Genomic DNA, 13,849 nt, shown 5'->3' on the forward strand with positions numbered 1-13,849 from the left:
ACAGAAATATTTGTTTTTTCTTTTTAAGTCACTCCAATGTCTTTATTTCTTTATTTGATTGCATTTTAATTATAATTAAATATTACTAGCTTAGATGAACCTGGCTAAATAAAATAAGCTTGACACAGAAGGACAAATACTGCATGATACTATTTTTTTAAGAATTCTAAAATAATCAAATTAATAGATCATTCTCTGAAATAGAAATCCCAAAGCCTATATTGAACTGCTATGGAACTGAAGGAATAATATTTTAAACCCTTCTTATCTATGTATAGTCCACAGTACTTCAGAGCCAAATATCTTTGGAAAGAAGAGACAGGGCTGTTGTCAATACATCATTTTAGCATGCATAACTGAAGTAGTGTTTTCCTCAGGAAGTGTTCACTTAGGAAGTTCCTTTCAGTCTGAATGTAAATTCATCTTAGTATAAAATCTGAGTAGGAAATCAATAGTAATACAACTTTTTGCAATTAATTTAAATCATGGATTCCCTCCCTTAAGATATTATTTCACTAACTGAAGTTTTACAATGCAAGGATTTGCTAAAATGAAATTAGGTTAAATTTTCTGAATTATTTTAAAAATATGGGTTTATACAGTCGTTTGTAAACATTTTTTGATGTTTCTTTCAATGTTTTTCTCTACTCCAAAAAGATGTTGCCTAACTTTGCATATTCAGCTACTGGATACCTCACCTCATTATTTAAGAGTTAAATAGGAGCAAGGAAAAATTTCAGATTTTCTTTTTATGCTGAGCAGAATTCCTTTGAAAAGAAATAAGAAAAAACAAAACAGAAAAGTGTGTTAGGGTTGTATAATGAAATCTTCAATATAAAGATTCTGAGCCTTCTTTTGATGTACACTACATAAGAGAGCTAGTAAACTGGTGGTTGAAATGTTTCTGTCAATAAAATTGATGTTAGTTCACACCACAAGTGTAAGGCTCACCTCTTTTCACAAATCAGAATAAGGAGTTAATTTGAACTTAATGCAACAGTGTATGTCATAGTTCACTGACTTTTCTAATGACAGTAAAAGGTGCTTATATATTTCATGGACAGACATTTTGAATTTTGAGGTTATAGAAAAGCTTTCACATAGACCACATTAGTTTTTTTTAGAAGGAAGAAGATATGTTTAGTTTTTTATAGTCCGATTTTATTATAGCAACTAGGGGCCCAGTGCATGAGATTTGTGCACTGGGGGGGGGGGGGGGGTCCCTCAGCTCTTCTGGCACCCTCTCACAGTCTGGGAGCCCTTGGGGGATGTCCGACTGACAGCTAAGGCCCACAGGGAGCGGGCCTAAACCGTCAGTCAGACAACCTTAGCGCTGCCGAGGAGGCGGGAGAGGCTCCTGCCAATGCCACTGCGCTCATCAGCCCTGAGCCCAGCTTCTGGCTGAGCACACTGACCACCAGGGGGCAGCTCCTGCTTTGAGCGTTTGCCCCCTGGTGGTCAGTGCGTATCATAGTGACCAGTTGCTCCACTGTTCGTTCAATTTGCATATTAGCCTTTTATTATATAGGATTCGTTAAAAACTTCAGAATTTAAATGTGAAGCCATTATTTAAAAGTTGTTTGCAAGGGTGTAACTGTTTGAAGACATTTATTCAGCTCTTACAAAGTTTCTTTAACCTTGGAATCATTACAAAATATAATATGACTTTAAAATCTAATGATTTTCTACTGAGTGCACTGCTGTGAGGGTTAGAAAGTGCATTCGTTCTGAATATTATCTTGGCTGCCTCGCTGAGAAGTCACAATACTGTTTGTATGTCAAACAGCTTGAAAAGCTAGACAGTGCTATTAGGAGCAGTATGGAATTGATAGGTAGAGATATTATTCTTACCTACTGCTTTGTGATTTGGTAAAGGCATGGCAGTGAAGTTTTTTAAAAAAATATCCTTTCATTCCTAATGAATTGTCATAATAAGATCTGCAGATTGTTTTTTTTTTGTTTTTTTTTAAATCGCTGTATAATCACAGCAGTGGTAGAAAATTTATTTCAGAAACACAACATCTGGTAATCCCTTTAGAAGATATTTATAAAGTGATTTGAGAAATGATGAACTTTCCCAATATAAGACAAATAAATTTTATGTACTCCTCATCTAACCATTCTTTCAGTGCTTCTTGCTTTCCTGCATACATGCAGTTTTCTAAACATTATTTTGATGTCCTGTTCAATTGAATGCTTTATTTCTGACTATTTCTACACCCTTGCACCTTTTTGTATTTCCTCACATAAAATACAAATATTAAGATTGGAATTTTAATGGTTTCATAGAACAATTAATATAGTAACCTCCTAGATATTTGGTTTCCGGCATAATAGGGCAAATGTGTAGTATCTCATGAATGTGATTAGGATGGAGGTTAATTCTGCTTTACTTTCCAATTATTCATTGATACTATCATAATGTCTCATAATTGCACTTTCTAGCCAATTAAAAAGCCACAATGTTGTACTTGGAATTCAGAACAGAAATATGTAGGCTTTCTTTTGGCTAAAGAAGGAAAGGGAGGGAGAAAGTGAATGTAATTTTTCATTTTCAGTATTGCAGTTCTATTATAGCACATAAATTCCACTGTATCATAGGATAGAGGTTTGGGGTACAGGATATATAACTAAAATAGGCTGGAATGTCATCCAGAGTAATAACACAGATGATATGAGGCTCAATGATGCAAGACCAAGAGAATTTGGAGACATTAATTTATGTTAATTTAAAATTTTCTATGTTACATTAATATTTATATAGGCCTGAGATATATCCCTTTGCACAGCAAAATAATCTCAAAATAATGCCAACATAATTAATAGCTTCTGCAGACCTGGTTGACTCTCCAGTCTGGCAATAAGAGCAGAAGTGGGGGAGGGACCAGAATATGAAAGTACCTTCTCCCACTTCACACACCACAGCATAACACCTTTACCATCATATTCCAAAGGGAAAAACAATAGTAAGTCTTTGCAACAGAAAAGAACACAAAATGTGAGAGTATCTAAGAACACACAAATATTCAAGTGAAATGCAAGAGGCATTTCATTTGGTTTGATGACAGTGTGAATAATGCTTTTTCTACCCCCAATGACTAAACTTGTTTTCCAAAACCATAGAAATAGTATAATACTTCCTTATTCATCTTCCAGTAAGAGCTACTTGAATTACTTCAGATTATATCCCTCCAAGCATGACACCTCTTTCAGTGGCTCTGGATATATTTTGTAGAAGGGAAAAGGATATTCAGGGATTAAAAACTGAAGTCCAGGTACTCTCAGAGTAACATTCTGAAGAATATTCACAAAAGGCAGCCATACTCCCCCTCCCAGTTCCCAAACAGAAAGTCTGGTTCACTTTCAATTTTTCCCTTCACCTTCATCCAGTTAATTTATAGTAAGTAGAATAGCAATACTGAACTGTATCCTAAGGTCTATGAGACTTTATGACATGTCCAGAAGGTATTGCTTCCAAGGTGAAGGCTGACCATATATGATGTCACCCAAAAGCGGAAGGCAGCATGAGGGATCCCTCTCCATCTTTCCAACTTACTTATTTTTAAAGAAGGGAGAACAGATATTTGACTCATGAAATACATGGCTCCTTCCTTGTTTGCTTTTCCTCAAGGAAGAGCTACACTCAGTTGGTCTGAGCCTACCTTTAATGCAAGTCCCCTGTGGTAAGCAAATTAGGCCTGGCCAAGCCATTTCTTTGCTCTCTGTTACAGCTTCTATGCTTCTCCCAGCATATGTCAGAGTCCCACAGTCATCATAGTTTCAGGTCCGGTGCAGGAAAAATAGGATCCTCCACTGTTATTAGGGTCCACTCTGCATTTTCTAGTGTCTTTGCCATCGATACTTGTGATGATGTGACAGGGTTATCTGCAATTCTTTCTGTAATTTGTTTGCATAGAAACCTTGAGGTGAGCATGGTGCATTCTGAAAATAACTATGTATATTAGCATAGGAAGGGCATTATAATTGGGAATAATTCTTTCAGCTGAGAACTATCTTGCATTGACGGCTATAGGCTACTTTTCTGGTGATACAAGTAAACTTATGTTTGAAATAATGGGATATAGGTTTTTGAAAATCAGCCTTTAAATCACACAGAAACACTGAGTATCAGTCTTATAGCTAGTCATTAATGAAAATAAGTAATTAATTCTAATATAGTAATTTGTTTACTTGCAAATGCCCATATACAACTGACTGTAATAAACTGAGGTACTCTGAAAGCTCAATAAATATTAAACTAGAAACTTCCAAGAATGTCAGGTATGTGTTTACATATGAATAAATGCTTTAAACATACTAAATTGGTATAAAGATTGCATTATACTTCAATAATATAGTTGTTAATTTTTAAATGGTCTTACTATCATAGATCCATAATCAAAGAGGTTAGGAATTCCAAGCTATAAATATATTCCAGTCCATTCAAATTATGGAAGTACATAATAATTTTAAAAAACAATTTGACAAAGAGTCATTATTAACAGTTAAATGTTTAAAAAATTGGCTAAACTAATGACCAAACATTCTATATGTAGGTGTTTATAGATCAACCCAAATGTTTATGGAGCAACCCAAATGTTAAGTACAAATGGTATAGCAAATAAATTGGCATTGCTGCTGGTTGCCATTTAATTTCTTTATAATATGGCTGTCTGGTATTGCATTTGTGAAGATAGTTCCTACAACAATGTGGGTACCCCAGAGACTATGATGAATCACTTTACCGCAGCCAAGATCATCAAAAGAGAATCCTAAATGTTGTTAGCATTCATCTGTTTCAAGAGTGTTGTTTGTATACAGGATGGGGCAAAAGTAGGTTTACAATTATGAGTACACAAAACACAGACTTTATTCTTGTGTTATTAATTATTATATTATTTTTCATGGGAACAAATATAAACCTACTTTTGCCCACCGTGTCTGATCCAAAAAATACAGAACCAATGATGGGTCAATAAAGTCAGACAAATAGCCTTTGGCTCAAAGAGTGTAGCATATTTCCCTAGGACCACTGATGAACATTTCTAAGAGCATTTCTCTTTCATTATCTACCTCCTTGCTCCAAATAGTCATATCATTCTTAGTTTTCTGCATTACATCAGAATCATTAGTTTGTTGGAGGCCACTTCTGGAAACAGTGATTGAAAACCTCTTAGCAGCAATTCTGGACATGTTTGGATTGTGCACTCTACTTTGGCACTTTCTAAGTATGTTTACGCACTGTTAATTTCTTGTTCAATAGATGCATGGTTACCCTGAAATTCATTCACATATTGTGACATTGCAAACTCATGTCTTTCACTTGATAAAGGTTCTGCTAAACATCAGGTAAAGTTATATAAACCTGGCTATTCTTCTGTGATATGGTCCCAATAAGGTGACAGTCAAAACCTATGTTCTCAGACCATATAGCTCAAGAGCATACATAGGGAGGTGCAGTGGTCATATGAGACTCATTAGAAACTGAAGATCCTGCAGTTAAAAAGGCTTTAGAGCAGCCGTGGGCAAACTACGGCCCGCGGGCCGGATCCAGCTGTTCTATCCGGTTCTCTTGCTCTCCCCTCCGCTCCTTTACTTTGAATTTATATTAGTTCACACAAACACTCCATCCATGCTTTTGTTCCGGCCCTCCGGTCCAGTTTAAGAACCCATTGTGGCCCTCGAGTCAAAAAGTTTGCCCACCCCTGCTTTAGACTGACAACAATTTTAACTAAAGACCAAAATCCTGGAAGATAAGAAACTACTCTGGCTCTCTTACAGAGCACATTGGCCATTTCTAGAGGAGACAGCAGATGCAAAATTTCTTTCGTTTCCTAAAGTTGTTCTAAGAGCTGTGGCTAGAAGATGGAAGAATTTGGAGGGGTTACCATAGTTGGAAACCATCCATACCAATTACCACCACTGCCTCCAGCTGTCTAGAGTGAATTCTCTTAAAATCCAAATCTGAAAATAGTTTCCTTTATACTCATTTATTATCTATTGCACTCAGCACAAATCTAAACTCATTAACCAGTGGTCGGCAAACTGCGGCTCGCGAGCCACATGCGGCTCTTTGGCCCCTTGAGTGTGGCTCTTCCACAAAATACCACGGCCTGGGCAAGTCTATTTTGAAGAAGTGGCATTAGAAGAAGTTTAAGTTTAAAAAATTTGGCTCTCAAAAGAAATTTCAATCATTGTACTGTTGATATTTGGCTCTGTTGACTAATGAGTTTGGTGACCACTGACCTAACATACAAAGTACTATCAGAGTTACTCTCTAATTTTTATGGCATCACATTTCTCACAGTTTTAATTATAATGTAATCTAATTTAATACTTTTAAAGGTCCTCATGACTTCTCAGATTCCTGATTTTCTCTCTGCATCTGTCTTTACTGTTGTATCTTTTCTGCCTGTGTCTTACTAGCACCTTAAAATCATAAAATATCCCTCATCAGGAGTTTCCTTGCAGAAAAGTACCATCATGTTAACTGGTAGGTTGGCAATCCCACCTATGTGCTTTTCAAGTGCTTTTCTTTAAAACTGCAATAATTGGATTTAATGGCAACTACCACATTCATGCCTATAAGCTCCAGGTGAAACACTGAATGTTTTCACTGATGTTAGTGGAATTGGGAAGGTCTTGGATTCAAAGTCAGTTTATGTAGGTTCATACCCTGAACTCATAACTCTAAAGAGTTCTAAGTGCTACATGATCTTTCACAAATTACCTATACTCTTTAAGACTCAACATTATCATCTGCTTAATGGAAATAAATAATAATAGTGTTTACTTTTTAAGGTGCTTAGAAAATTTAAATACATTAATATACATTGCTTAAAACTAGATGTTTTACTATATTCCTAGTATAGAACACACAACATATATGTAATAAATAATTGTTGAATGAACAATTATTACCATTGTGAAGTATTGTGATTCTGATTTAAAACAGTTTTTAAGTCCCAGAGAAGTTATATAGGTGAATATGCCACTTATACTATCCTTCTGGAATAGTCTTATTCTACATTTTTAAGGACTGTGAAGCAGAAAATAATTTATATAAGGCTAAAAACTAAGTGATAAGAAATTTAACATACATTGTTTTCAATAAAATCAATATGTTAATTAAAATACTTTTGGTAGATCTTTGCCAATAAATTATACATTAAGATAGAGCAAGTTCGATTTAGTAATGTACACAAATGTCCTTTCTATCCATTGCAGTGAGAATGGTTAAGTTGGTATACCATACCTTTTTTGTTCCTACAGATTTATATTTGCTATAGGACAAATATTCATGCAATTAATACTTGGAATTACCATTTTTATCAAATCTGAGAACTTTTCCACCTTATTCTTTCAAATGTTTTTTTCTGCCCCCTTTTCTCTCCCTGCTTCATTGACTCTCATTATACATATGCTAGTTTTGTCCTACATATCTGTGAGGTTTTGTTTATTTTCATTCTTTTTTTCTTTCAGCACTTCACACAGGGTAATTTCAATTTATTTACCTTTAAGTTCACAAATTCTTTCTTCCACCCACACAAATCTGTTGTTGAGTGTTTCTAGTAAATTTTTCATTTCAATTATTTTACTTTTAAATTCCAGAAATTCTATTTTGTTCATTTATTTTATAATTTCTTTTTGATAGATTTTATTTGGTGACATAGTATTCCCAAACTTTCCTTTCATTCTTTAGACGTAGGGATTTAAAAAAAATTTTTTTAAACATATGTAGAAGAGTTAATTCAAAGTCTTTGTTTAGTAAGTCTAACATTTAGGCTTTCTCAGGCAGTTTCTATTAACTGTATTGTTTCCTATGTGTGACGTATCCTTTCCTATTGCTTTGTGTGTCTTATACTATTTTTTTTTTTTAAACTGGTCATTTTATAATGTGACTATTATGGAAATAAAATTCCCCATCTTCCCCAGAAATGTTGTTGTTGCTATTTGTTATTCTTTATTGTTTGTTTTGCAACTTCCTTTTAATAATTCTTCAAAGTCTATATTCTCTGCCATGTGCAGTCACTGAAGTCATAGCTCATTTAGCTTGCTAGTCAGAAAATGATTGTCTTTAAATCTATCTTTCCTTGAAACAATGTTTCCTACTCTTTTCAGTGGGGCTGTGTATGTGTGTGTATTGAAACATGCCTTTATCATTCAAGCACTTTAAAAGTTGTGCCTTAGCCTTCAGTTCCTGCATGTTCAGAACTTTAATTCAACCACAGGTGAAATCTGGGTAAGTCCATCAACCTTCTTAATCCCATCACTGGTGAGAGATTAGGTCTTTCTCAGGTCTTCTTGGGCATGCACAAAATCCTTCAGATGCATGGGCTGTGTAGATCCCCAAGAATATTTTGAAGCTTTAAAAATCCAACTATGAAATGTCATTTTCCAGATCTTCCCTTTACCTTTTAGGCTGCCATCTTGTTTGCCCCAACAGTTAATCACTGCTCCGATGTTAAGCAATTGTTTTCAACAAATGTTCTGGGAATAAGGCTTTCCCCACTAAATATACTCTGAATCAATTGAAAAAAGAGAATCTCTGTTAATAGATCTTTCTCAGGGAGCTGCCAGACAGACCAAATACATGGGATTAAGCTTTCTGAAGAGCTTCAAACCCAGTTTTGTCACCTCTAGGAGCTGCTAGGCTGCTTGGTTTCATTGTTACCATGGCTGCAAGGCTGCTCTTTGTCCAGGTTATTGTGGAGCTGGGCAGAAAGGGAAAGGGATAGAGCAAGTCAAAATGTGATAAGGTCCTTGCTGTTCTTACTGATATTCAGCTGTTTTTTTTTTTTGTTTGTTTGTTTTGTTTTGTTATTTGTTTTTTAAATAAATGGTCCTCAGGTTGTTGGAAGCCTTTGGTTAATTTTGTAGTTTTGAAAATGTTAATTTCGACATTTTAAATTAGTGCTCTCACTACTTTTAAGGAAAAACAGATTTTAGAGGTCCTTATTCTGCAATTCTGAAAACATGTCCCTCTCTAATAGTGTTTCACACCTTTTTTAACTTTTTCACTGGGCGATGGCATGGTTGTTGAACCCATAAACTCTTGAAAGGAGGAATTTGTTCACTTACTAAAGTTCATCTTCTCTACTCCTGGATAATCCTTTCTTTGAACTCTATCCTCAAATAGCTCAACTACTATCAGTGTTACGAAGTGTTTAGGGCCAGTGTAGATGTTTTATTTTTTTATTTTTTTATTTTTTTCAAATTTTTATTAAGGTATTATATGTGTACATATCTTACCATTGCCCCCCCCTCACCCCACTCCCATACCTGCCCTCACCCCCCAATGTTTTGCATCCATTGGTTACTCTTATATGCATGCATACAAGTCCTTCAGTTGATCTCTTATTTCCCCCACCTCTCCCTAACCTTACCGCTGTAATTAGACACTCTGTTTGATGCTTTACTGCCTCTGTAACTATCTTTTGGTTCATCAGTTTATAATGTTTTTCATTATCCCTAAATGAGTGAGATCATGTGGTATTTTTCTTTCATTGAATGGCTTATTTCACTTAGCATAATGTTCTCTAATTCCATCCAGGTGTCTACAAATCGTAGTAATTCCTTCTTTTTTATGGCAGCATAGTATTCCATTGTGTAGATGTACCATAGTTTTCTGATCCAGTCATCTGCTGACGGGCACTTAGGCTGTTTCCAAATCTTAGCTATTGTAAATTGTGCTGCTATGAACATAGGGGTGCATATATCCTTTCTGATTGGTGTTTCTGGTTTCTTAGGATATATTCCTAGGAGTGGGATTACTGGGTCAAATGGGAGTTCCATTTTCAGTTTTTTGAGGAAACTCCATACTGTTCTCCACAGTGGCTGCACCAGTCTGCATTCCCACCAGCAGTGCACGAGGGTTCCTTTTTCTCCGCATCCTCGCCAACACTTGTCGTTTGTTGATTTGTTGATGATAGCCATTCTGACAGGTGTGAGATGGTATCGCATTGTCGTTTTGATTTGCATCTCTCGGATAATAAGTGACTTTGAGCATGTTTTCATGTGTCTCTTGGCCTTCCTTCTGTCTTCTTTCGAAAAGATTCTATTTAGGTCCGTTGCCCATTTTTTTATTGGATCATTTATCTTCCTTTTATTAAGTTGTATAAGCTGCCTGTAGATGTTGGAAATTAAACCTTTATCAGTGATACCATTTGCAAATATGTTCTCCCATACAGTGGGGTTTCTTGTTGTTTTGTTGATGGTTTCTTTTGCTGTGCAAAAGCTTTTTATTTTGATGTAGTCCCATTTGTTTATTTTCTCTTTGGCTTCCATTGCCCTAGGGGCAGTATCACTGAAAAAGTTCTCTTGGCATATGTCTGAGATTTTGCTGCCTGTGGATTCCTCTAGTATTTTTATGGTTTCCCGTCTTACGTTTAAATCCTGTATCCATTTTGAGTTTATTTTTGTGTATGGTGTTAAGTTGGTGATCTAGTTTCATTTTTTTGCATGTATCTGTCCAATTTTCCCAACACCATTTATTGAAGAGACTGTCTTGACTCCATTGTATGCTCATGCCTCCTTTGTCAAATATTAATTGCGCATATTGGTTTGGGTCGATATCTGGATTCTCTATTCTATTCCATTGATCTATATGTCTGTTCTTGTGCCAGTACCAGGCTGTTTTGAGGACAGTGGCTTTGTAATACAGCTTGAAATCTGGTATTGAGATCCCTCCTACTTTATTCTTCTTTCTCAGGATTGCTGTGGCTATTCGGGGTCTTTTTTTATTCCAGATGAATTTTTGGAGAGTTCTTTCTAGATCTGTGAAATATGCTGTTGGTATTTTAATGGGGAGTGCATTGAATCTATAGATTGCTTTGGGTAGTATGGACATTTTGATGATGTTGATTCTACCAATCCATGAACATGGTATGTTCTTCCATCTGTTTACATCTTCCTCTATCTCTTTTTTCAGTGTCCTGTAGTTTTCCGCATATAGGTCTTTTACCTCCTTGGTTAGGTTTATTCCTAAGTATCTTAATTTTTTTGGTGCGATGGAAAATGGGATTGCTTTTTTAGTCTCTCTTTCTGTAAGTTCACTGTTGGTGTATAGAAATGCCATAGATTTCTTGGCGTTAATTTTGTATCCTGCTACCTTGCCGAATTCATTTATTAAGTCTGTTAGTTTTTTGATAGAGTCTTTCGGGTTTTTTATGTACAATATCATGTCATCTGCAAATAAGGACAGCTTTACTTCTTCTTTTCCAATTTGGATGCCTTTTATTTCTTCTTCTTGTCTAATTGCAATGGCTAATACTTCCAGTACTATGTCAAACAGGAGTGGTGAGAGTGGGCATCCTTGTCTTGTTCCTGTTCTTAGGGGAAATGGTTTTAGTTTTTGCCCATTGAGTATGATGTTAGCTGTGGGTTTATCATATATAGCTTTTATTATGTTGAGGTATGATCCTTCTATTCCCACCTTGTTGAGAGTTTTTATCAAGAAAGGGTGTTGGATTTTGTCAAATGCTTTTTCTGCATCAATTGATATGACTATGTGATTTTTATCTTTCAATTTGTTTATGTGATGTATCACATTTATTGATTTTCGGATATTGAACCATCCTTGCATTCCTGGGATAAAACCTACTTGGTCATGGTGTATGATCTTTCTGATGTACTGCTGGATCCGATTTGCTAGAATTTTGTTGAGGATTTTGGCATCTACATTCATGAGGGATATTGGCCTGTAATTCTCTTTCATTGTGTTGTCTTTATCTGGTTTTGGTATTAGGGTGATGCTGGCTTCATAGAAGGAGCTTGGAAGTGTTCCTTCCTCTTGAATTTTTTGGAATAGTCTGAGGAGGATAGGTTTTAGTTCTTCCTTGAATGTTTGGTAAAACTCTCCTGTGAAGCCGTCTGGCCCCGGGCTTTTGTTTGCTGGAAGCTCTTTGATGACTGCTTCAATTTCTTCCATAGTTACTGGCATATTGAGCTGTTTAGATTCTTCCTGATTGAGTTTTGGAAGGTTATATTTTTCTAGGAATATGTCCATTTCCTCCAGGTTGTCCAGTTTGTTGGAATAGAGTTGTTCGTAGTATTTTTTAACAATCCTTTGTATTTCGGCGGGATCTGTTGTTATTTCACCTCTTTCATTTCTGATTTTGTTTATTTGGGTCCTCTCTCTTTTCTTCTTGGTGAGCCTGGCTAGAGGTTCATCAATCTTGTTTATCCTTTCAAAGAACCAGCTCTTGGTTTTGTTGATCTTTTGTATTGTTTCTTTGGTCTCTATGTCGTTTATCTGTGCTCTGATCTTTATTATTTCCTTCCTTCTGCTTACACTGGGCTTTTCTTGTTGCTCTTTTTCTAACTCTTTGAGTTGTTGGGTTAGGTAATTTATTACCCCTGTTTCTTGTTTTTTGCAATAGGCTTGTAGAGCTATGAACTTCCCTCTCAAGACTGCTTTCGCTGTGTCCCATAGATTTTGGATTGTAGTGTTTTCATTGTCATTTGTTGTCATGATGTTTTTTATTTCTTCTTTGATCTCTCTGGTAACCCAGTCATGGTTTAATAGCATGCTGTTTAGTCTCCATGTGTTTGATTTCTTTGGGTTGTTTTTATTGTAGTTGATTTCCAGTTTTATGCCACTGTGGTCTGAGAAGATGCTTGATATGATTTCTATCTTCTTGAATTTGAAGAGACTTTGCCTATGTCCCAACATATGGTCTATCTTTGAAAATGACCCATGTGCACTTGAGAAGAATGTATATTCTGTGGCTTTGGGGTGAAATGTTCTGAAGATGTCAATTAATTCCATCTGGTCTAGTGAGTCATTTAGGATTGATGTTTCTTTGCTGATTTTTTGTTTAAAGGATTTGTCCAATGGTGATAGTGGGGTATTAAAGTCTCCTACTATGATTGTATTGCTGTCAATCTCTCCCTTGATATCCTCCAGGAGTTTTTTTATGTATTTGGGTGCTCCTGTATTGGGTGCATATATGTTTACCAGAGTTATTTCTTCTTGTTGGATTGCTCCCTTTAGTATTATGAAGTGGCCTTCCTTATCTCTTGTTATGTCCTTCAGTTTGAGATCTAATTTGTCAGATATAAGTATTGCTACCCCAGCTTTTTTTTCAGTTCCATTTGCCTGGAAAACCTTTTTCCATCCCTTCACCCTCAGTCTGTGTGCGTCTTTTTTTCTGAGGTGGGTTTCTTGTAGACAGCAGATATATGGGTCATGTTTTCTTATCCAATCCATTACCCTATGTCTTTTGATTGGGGCATTTAATCCGTTTACATTTAAAGTTATTATTGATAGGTACTTATTTGTCGCCATTCCTATTCTTTACACCTGTGTTCCTTTTTCGCTTCCTATTTCTTTTTTTTTTACAGCAGACCCTTTAGCATTTCTTGCATTGCTGGTTTGGTGGTAATAAATTCCCTTAGTCCTTTTTTGTCTGTGAAGCTCCTGATTTCACCTTCAATTTTGATTGACAGCCTTGCTGGGTACAGTATTCTTGGATTCAGACCCTTCCTTTGCATGACTTTGTATATTTCATTCCATTCCCTTCTGGCCTGATGAGTTTCTGTTGAGAAATCAGTTGCTAGTCTGATGGGGGTTCCTTTGTATGTAACTTTCTTTCTCTCTCTGGCCGCTTTTAAGATTCTTACTTTGTCGTTGGTGTTTGCCAATTTAATTATAATGTGCCTTGGCGTCGGTCTTTTGGGGTTCATTTTGCTTGGGACTCTGTGAGCTTCTTGGATTTGTGTGGGTTTTTTCTTCTCTATATCAGGGAAATTTTCTGTCATTATTTCTTCAAATAGGTTTTCTATTCCTTGTTCAGCTTCCTTTCCTTCTGGAACCCCTATTATGCGGATGTTGTTTTGTTTCGTGTTG

The 13,849-nt window shown here is 35.9% G+C and overlaps 1 pseudogene across 1 annotated transcript; it reads right to left on the reverse strand.

Moving 5' to 3' along the window:
- Nucleotides 1–4,599: 4,599 nt before the first annotated feature.
- On the reverse strand, nucleotides 4,600–5,795 carry LOC308243463 (methylmalonic aciduria and homocystinuria type D homolog, mitochondrial-like; annotated as a pseudogene). Its single transcript has 3 exons — nucleotides 5,721–5,795; nucleotides 4,958–5,530; nucleotides 4,600–4,837 (listed from the first exon to the last, which is right to left on the reverse strand). The product of its transcript is annotated as a methylmalonic aciduria and homocystinuria type D homolog, mitochondrial-like (transcript).
- Between the last annotated feature and the right edge of the window lie 8,054 nt (nucleotides 5,796–13,849).

The sequence above is a fragment of the Plecotus auritus genome, assembly GCF_963455305.1.
Source record: "Plecotus auritus genome assembly, chromosome: 3".
NCBI lineage: Eukaryota > Metazoa > Chordata > Mammalia > Chiroptera > Vespertilionidae > Plecotus > Plecotus auritus.